Source organism: Mus caroli, chromosome 14 (assembly GCF_900094665.2).
Source record: "Mus caroli chromosome 14, CAROLI_EIJ_v1.1, whole genome shotgun sequence".
Taxonomy (NCBI): Eukaryota; Metazoa; Chordata; class Mammalia; order Rodentia; family Muridae; genus Mus; species Mus caroli.
In genome coordinates, this window is record NC_034583.1 from 46,591,596 (window position 1) to 46,599,486 (window position 7,891).

Here is a 7,891-nt window from a genome sequence, read left to right on the forward strand (position 1 = left end):
CAGAGGCAGAGGCAGAGGCAGAGGCAGAGGCAGAGGCAGAGGCAGAGGCAGAGGCAGGAGCATCTCTGGGTTTGGTAAGGGTTGATTGGGCTTTACACTTGCTCATTGCTGTTCATCACTGAAGGAAGTCAGGATGGGAACTCAAGCAGGACAGGAACTTGGAGGCAGGAGCTGATGCAGGAGCTATAGAAGGGTGCTGCTTACTGGCTTGCTCCTCATGGCTTGCTCAGCCTGTTTTATTATAGATCTCAGGATCATCAGCCCGGGGATGGTACCACCCACAATGGGCTGGGTCCTCCGCATCAATCACTAATTAAAAAAATGTCCTATAGGCTTGAGTACAGCCCGATCTTCTGGAGCCATTTTTCTTTCTTTCTTTAATTGATAACTTAATATTTGCTAAGCAAGTTTATTAGTAAATCCTTTATAGTATCAATTTTATTTTTACAAGTTCCTCTTGCATCAACAGGACATCTGATCTTGAAGGGTGACCCTATGATATCTGAGAGTTAATAAAGATCATAGGTACATGACACTCTGCATTTATGATCAAGCAAAATCAGGCTGGCCAGGGAAGGTGCCTGAATTTCCCGTCTCCGTTTGGGAGCCGAAATGCACAAAAGCATATACCCACACTCAATTTATGTGTATCCGCAGATGGGAACAGACAGCTTGAAAAACTTAATAAGTATTTTTACCTTTACATGTCCCCTTTGGCCTCCCTTTTAAATGTGTAAGTACTTACAACCTAGGGGACGCTCAACAGCAAGCGATAAAGCAGACATTTAAATGGATCAGAAAGTGGGAAGTGGGAGTCTGAGGGGACCCATTCCTATTACCTGCTTTTCTGAATCTTACCAGCAGCAGACTTCCTGGAACCCTGGGCTTGTTTTAGGAGCCTGGCTGGGGGTGGGGGGAGGAGACAGATTTTCCTTTAGTATTGCTCTCTCTGAGTGAATAGGAGACCTTTTCCTGAAGGCTTCAACGGAGTCAGCTGGAGGCCAGCATGCAGGGCATCTCTGTTTGGGGCTGCACCTGTCACACTTTAGCCTCCAGCTTCACAGCTTGCTCTAATCCTTCTTTCTCTCTGCCTGTGGTATACGCAGCCTCAGCGCTTCCCTCTTTCCACTCCCAGCTCATCTAGCTCCACTGAGAATTCCCGCTTCAGGCTTCTGTGTGTCTCACTTTACAGCTCGTATAGTCCCCTGTCTCTCTCCTGCCGTTTGTCCAGCCCTTGGTCTCACTCCTTCTCCAGTTAGTTGTTCTGTGGCATCGCTGGTGTTGGGGAGGGCACACTTTGCCGCACCTCCTGCTGATCTTGGCCCTAACACCCTAGCCATGTGCTGTGGAGTTGTTCATGGGCTCTCCTGCCTGCTTCCTTGTGGGGGTTCTCACCTGGATCATTAAGTTCATTGTTCAGTTATTACCTCTTTTAGGAATAGAGATTATTGTGTATTAACCTGACTACTTTTCTTTTATTCAGTTGAACCAATAGGGCTGTTAATTCACTGCCTTATATGGAGCTTCGTTTTATTCTTTTCTTCCTTCCCTCCCTTTCTTCCTCCACCCCCCCTCTCATCCTCTTCCCTTCCCTTCCTTCCCCTTTCCTTTCTTGGGTGCTAGGGATGGAGCTCGGGGCTCACAGGCACCAGGCAAATACTCTGCCCCTGAGACCCAGCTCTTATGTGTCAATTTTATAGCTGTGAGATTTTCATGGGCCCATTTCCTGACCTGAGACACAGGAATTAGAGATTCACTCTGTCTAGCTGGGCTTCCTGTTACCCTCTGCTGGCAGCCTTGGCTTCCTAAGAGGTGTGTGTGTGGGGTGTTGTGGGTTGGAGGTAGGAGACTGTCTCATTAATGTCACCACCATGAAGTAGAAATGGACTCTTTCCTCCGGGTAGCAGGATCCAGCAGTATCCAGCCTATTCACCATGCTCCGAGTAGTGGTTTGGGCCCAAGGGTGCCTGTCTCACCCAAGCACTGGGCTCTCTGAGGATGCTGAGCAGTGGAGAGCAGAGGCCTGGCTAAGCATGCAGCTGTGTTCACAGGGTCCATGGCGGGTGAGCGTTCTCATCTCCCGGAGTCTTAACCTCTTACACGGACAGACCTTGGCCTCCGTGGAAAGACTCAGACGTGTAGAGCAGGTTATCCACATCTTTGTAGATTTCCAAGAATGTGCTGGAGAGGGGTGAGGCTCACTTTTATTCTGCCTGCCTGCAGGATTGGCTTTGCCTGTGCCCAAAGTTTGGCCTAGGATGGAGTCCATGTGGTCATCAGCCCCTGCGAATAGCGGAATGTGGATCCTGCGGTGGCCACGCTGCAGGGGGAGGGGCTGAGTGTGACTGGCACTGTGTGCCATGTGGGGATCGGCAAGGGCTAATGGCCAAGGTGGCCGAGCGTTGGGAGGATGAGGAGAAGGAGGCCCAGAACCTTTGCTTCCCTGCGCAGGCCCGGGAGAGGCAGGATGGGAGTGGGGGCCCAGACCTTCTGCAAAGCGAGAAGGGAGAGAACTCCATGGTTGAAGAATGGATAAAGGAATCGGGGATGCTCCAGGGGATTCCTGGGGAATAAGCTAGGCCTCAGGACCCCGGGGTCTAGCCAGCATGCTTTCCTACCATCCCTGGTTGAGGTAGCATTGTATCAGCAAGCTGTGTCTCCAGGTCCTGCACTCGCAGACTGCTCTGAAAAGCGTCCTCCTCAGGCCATCTCCACCCTCTCCCAAACACTCTCTCATAGGCCTTGGGGCACTTATACAGAAAACATTTAACCAGACCTGGCTTACAGTTTGAGCTCATTTTCATCATGGCAGGAAGCATGGGAGCAGACAGGCAGGCAGATGCTGGAGAAGTAGCTGAGAGTTTTCCATCCAGATTCCCGTGCAGGAAGAGAAAGGGAGACCCCAAAGCTCACCCCACCAGTGACACATTTCCTCCAACAAGGCCACACCTCCTAATCCTTCCCAAGTAGCGCCACTCCCTGATGATCAAGCATTCAAATATATGAGCCTATGGGGCCATTTTTACTAAAACCATCCCACCTTTTACTCCTTCTGGACACTCAGCTTGTATTGGGTTGTGCTGCCCACATTCATGGCAGATCTTCTCTCAAGAGTCTCTCTGGAATATGCTCACAGACATATACAGGAGTATGCTTTTCTAATCTAAGTGTCTGTCAATCAATTAAGGTGATAGCCAAGATTAATCATTGTCACAGACCACCCCAGTCAGGTATTGGGGTCCCTGGGATGAGGATTCTCAAAGGCTAGGTGGGTAAGGATTCGGCAGTGACAAACAGAAACAAACACAGAGGCAGTTTGAATCGGAGTGTATTTTGCAGCTGTCAATCAAGGGTTTTTATACATAAACAAACAATTATTACAACTCTGAGAAGATTATGTTCAATGAAGCAGTCACGGATAGGATAGATACCATCATAGTCACTTGGCACAATAAAGCACAAAAATCATCCAAGGCTAGCGGCATAATTCCAAGAGCAGCTTAATAAATTTTTATGGTCAGTTATTATTTAACTTCTAGTACCTGTTCTTTTTGTAAATCTTCAAAACGTAAATTTAAACTATTTTAATTCTTTTTATTGAAAGCTTTCTAAAACAATATACCAAAGCCCACTTCTGATGACACACGTGTAGTCATATGAAATTTTACTGTTGGGAAAGTTTTTATCTATCAATACGAACTTGTAAATGATTTATAAAGTGAAGCGCTGGTTTCCCCAGAGATGAGGTCATGGTTAGTGCCTCCATCTCAAGGGATGGTTTCATACCCATTATTCTCGCTTAAGATCTTGTCCTAGGCTATCAAGAACATCTAGTATATAGGAAAAGGAATAGAAAACATAAAACACATAAGTTGCCAAGAGAACTATGACTCAGTAATTTTTCTCCGGGGAAAGAGTTCCACAACCTGTTCCAGGAGGCCTCCCCCTTTTGAGGTGAATCACCTCAGTCTGTGGAACCTGTCACACTGAACCTCCTGGAGGTGGTGTGGCAAACCATCACATCTATTGAGCACTTGCTGTGTGCCAGACACTGTTCCAGGCCTTGAGCATATGGCTATGGGCATATTGGGAAGAGTCTTATTGGGCTGTGCATTGCTTATTGTGTTCCTCTTTGGGGATTTGATCAGCCAGGACTGGGTCTATGGGCTCAGACTTTCTGGGCACCATGAATTCACTCCTTAGCCTTAGGATCTGGGAGAGATTGTAAGATGAATCTAAATCATCTTAGGGTCTGATAGTCTCCCACTTCCTGTTCTATTAGGTCCTATGGTTTGTTCCCAATTCTCTCTGTTAGATCAGACAGACATGAATTGAGTCTCATTATACCTGTCAGTATTTCCTGCTGTGTTCTAGGCACTGAGTCAAAGCTCTTTCTTCCTGCTGACCTTGGTGTGTTCTGCCCTCCCCAGCTTCTTTTGTGCTGATACCATCTTCATCCCCTCCTCTCTCTCTGCCCTTGGTTGAGTGCCCTTCACTCCACGCTTGGAGACGACCTGAAATTTGAACTGCCGGCAGCCACCGCTGCGCGCCCTTCCGTGCTCTTTAGCTTCACTCCTAATGTCTCTGAAAGATCATTTGTGACTAAGTAGGTGGCATTTTGTTGCAAACAGTCTCCCATTCCTTTGGAGTTCCTCTTTTTGGTGTCTTAATTCACGAGATCATGACTTTTCTCAGACTGTTAGAAACCATCCTTCTTGACGTGGCTAGAACAGGCCTCTCACTGGCCTGACTTTCTCTGATACACTCTATTATTCAAGGACTCGATAGTAAATAAGCCTTTCTGCTCACTGGATAGACATTTTTTTGATGGAGAAATTGTCCCTGGATCATATCTACCAACATCTTGGAAGCATTGTCATAAAGTGAGTTTGGAATTTATGCTAATACAGTCATTATGAAACTCTCTTTCACTCCAAGAGCCTGGATTTTTGCTACACCTCACAGCCAGCATTAATAATACACCTTGAGGTCACTTAAGATTTAAGACTGCCATCCTACTGTGTGTTCAAACTGCTTGTTTAGCCTGCCTTTAAGAGGATAATGTAACAACTGACCTCACTTGCTTTGGATTTCCCATGTGGTTGACTTTTAGAACCTAAACTAGTGCATAGCTATCACCTTAAATTATGGACTCTTCCATGCCGCTGATCCAGAGGGCAATACGTGTGTGTTTGTATGTGTACTACGATAATCTGATAATTATTTGTTTTTTTTTTTTAAAAAAGCAATCATATGAAACAACTGTTCACCATAAATGAATGTTTATGCATATGGATATTGCTTGATAACCTTTGCAGGTTTGTTGTCTGGGTCTGTTGGAGCAAGTGACTTAATCCCTTGTGAAACTCTGTTAAAGATTTCTTAAAAAGTATCTCACTCCTTCCCCATGTGATGCGTTCTGTGCTGCTGAATAAAAGGTAGAGCAAAGGCCTCTATTAGAGACAGGCTCATCAGACAGATGTCGGGTAGTCATAGGGACACAGATTCAGAGACATACAACAGACAGATTCTAGACAGCCAGAAACCATATGTTACAGAGTGATGTGGGATACAGGGAGAGAAGTGGAGAATTCAAATCCTTTCTTTCTTGCAAGACAAGGTCTCCGACTGGGCCTGAAGCTCACTGATTTGGCTTGACTGGCTGACCAGTGTTCTCCAGAGATCCACTTGTCTTTGCTTATGCTCTTGGTTGGCTAGGATTGTACGTGGGTGCTGGGGATGAACCGCAGGTCTCAAACTTTCACTATAAGCATTTACCTGACCGAGCCGGCTTCCCAGTCCGACAGGCTCTAGTTATTATTTATTTCGTCTCTCCCCCGCACCACTGATAGACATTTGTTCCTTGTCCTGGTAGTCGTTTCTCCAGACCTACTCTACACTTCCTTCTAACACTTGATTTTCTGCTCCTCTCTTTCTTAGGAAGAAGTGGCAGAAGAGGAGAGCACAAGGGGTAAACGTGAAGATTCTGCTCATGAGAAATGGGACTGGAATCTCAGCTCTGCCACTCATTGGCCTCAGTTTCCTGACACAGACTGGGGTAGTAATGGGACCTGCATTGCCCTGTGCAGCTGTCATAACACCCCAACGGACAGTAGTCAATCTCTAGCTTTACCTCTCCTCTTGCCTTTCTCAGTCTCTTCTTAGGAGCGCTGCTGGCATCTCTGTCTCTTCCATGTCAGCTCGTATTCCGCTTGTGGTAAGTGCTTGGTTCCTATCTGCTTGGTTGGTGTACAGTAAGGGGTAATTGTGTATTCCAGAGCCATCCAGAGACCATGTCCAGGATAGACACTTGTCTTAACTCCTGATGTTCTGGGCTGAGCTTGTTCCCATGTGCCTTTGCTCTTTCACAAGGCTGGGCAGAGTGAGTCTGAGCTCTGGGCTTGTCCAGTTGTGATCCTCGTGAGTGAGAAATCCAACTGGTGCTTTCTTCTACCCGTTCCCCATCCCAGCACTTGTCATTCTCTTTCAGGAGCTGGGTGCCTACAATCTCAGCCAGTCAGCCCTGCTAGGTCTTAGTAGGACACAGCCACTGGAGTGAGTCGGCTCCCAAGAACATCCAGGTGAATTGTTTGGCTCTAGGGATTATTAAGACTGACTTCAGCAAAGTGGTGAGAACTGGCTGTCTCCAACCTGACTGTATGTCCTCACTGTCCTCTGAACTCAGCTGGGGCTCACTCCACAGATGCTACAAAAGGCAGCCATGGGGAGCCCGGTGTGATGAGCCGGGCATGATGGTGCACACCTTTAATCCCAGCATTCAGGAAGCAGATGCAGGTGGATTTCTGAGTTCGATGCCAGCCTAGTCTACTAAGTGAGTTCCAGGACAGCCAGGGCTATACAGAGAAACCCTGTCTCAAAAAACAAAACAAAACAAAACAAAACAAAAAGGCAGCCATGGTTGCTTGGCCAAGGTAGCCACTTCAGGGTCTCACTGTGTCCTTGTCTTAGCTGGGCTGACTCAGTTCTCTCTTCACTTAGCCATGGTACACAGCAACCAGGCTGTCTGGAACCACTTACAGGAGAGCTACCAGCTACAGAGACAAATGGGTTTGCTGTTCTGGGGAGGTGCAGCTGAGGGTATTTTCTCTATCAATTGGCCTTTCCTTTTGCTGAAGCCTGGGTTCACATGGCTGAGCCCACCACAGTCCTCCCATGGCATCTGTGGTCTGTGAGCTCCAGCGCATCAGAACCAGATTGCAAATCCTCTTTTCATCCAGGATTGGGCAGCCTGAAGACTGTGTGTCCTTCCTGTGCTTGAAGGCTATTGGCCTAGCAGCTAAGGAGAGGCTCTGCTGCGTGGTTAGGGTAGCACCTTGAGGCTCACCTCTGCTAGGTTCGAGGAAGAAGGAAGCCCATCAATATTCTCGTCTTCTGATTCTCCACAGGACCACTAGAGACTCAGTGGACCTCACCAACATTTGAGGCTCTTGAAGCGAGGCTGTGGCTTACGAGTGTAGCAGGCTTGGCATTCTGGAAGAATCTTAAGGGAAAGGAGTGGACGCTTAGGCCGTAAAGGATCTCAAAACTTTCTCTGTAATTTGTACTTTTTACATCTCTTCTCTTAAATAAAGTTAGATTTGCCCTCCCCTCTAGATGCTCCTGGGAAGGGTAGAGTCGAGTGCAACATAGGATGGACAGGCCTCTCCTGTCTGCTGTAGCAGGCCCACCGTGGTAGGAACTAGAGGCAGGGCAGAGCTGTGCTGACCCCTCTGCCTCAGTTCAATGAGAGCGGATGCCACATTGCCTGCCTGCGGAGTCGTGAGGGGGTCACCCAGAGGGAGAGTCTTGTTTCTAGACAGAGTATCAAGAAGAGGATTTTGCTTGTAATGGAGCAGTGTTCAAAGATGAAGGTTGGTGGTCCTGCAATGTG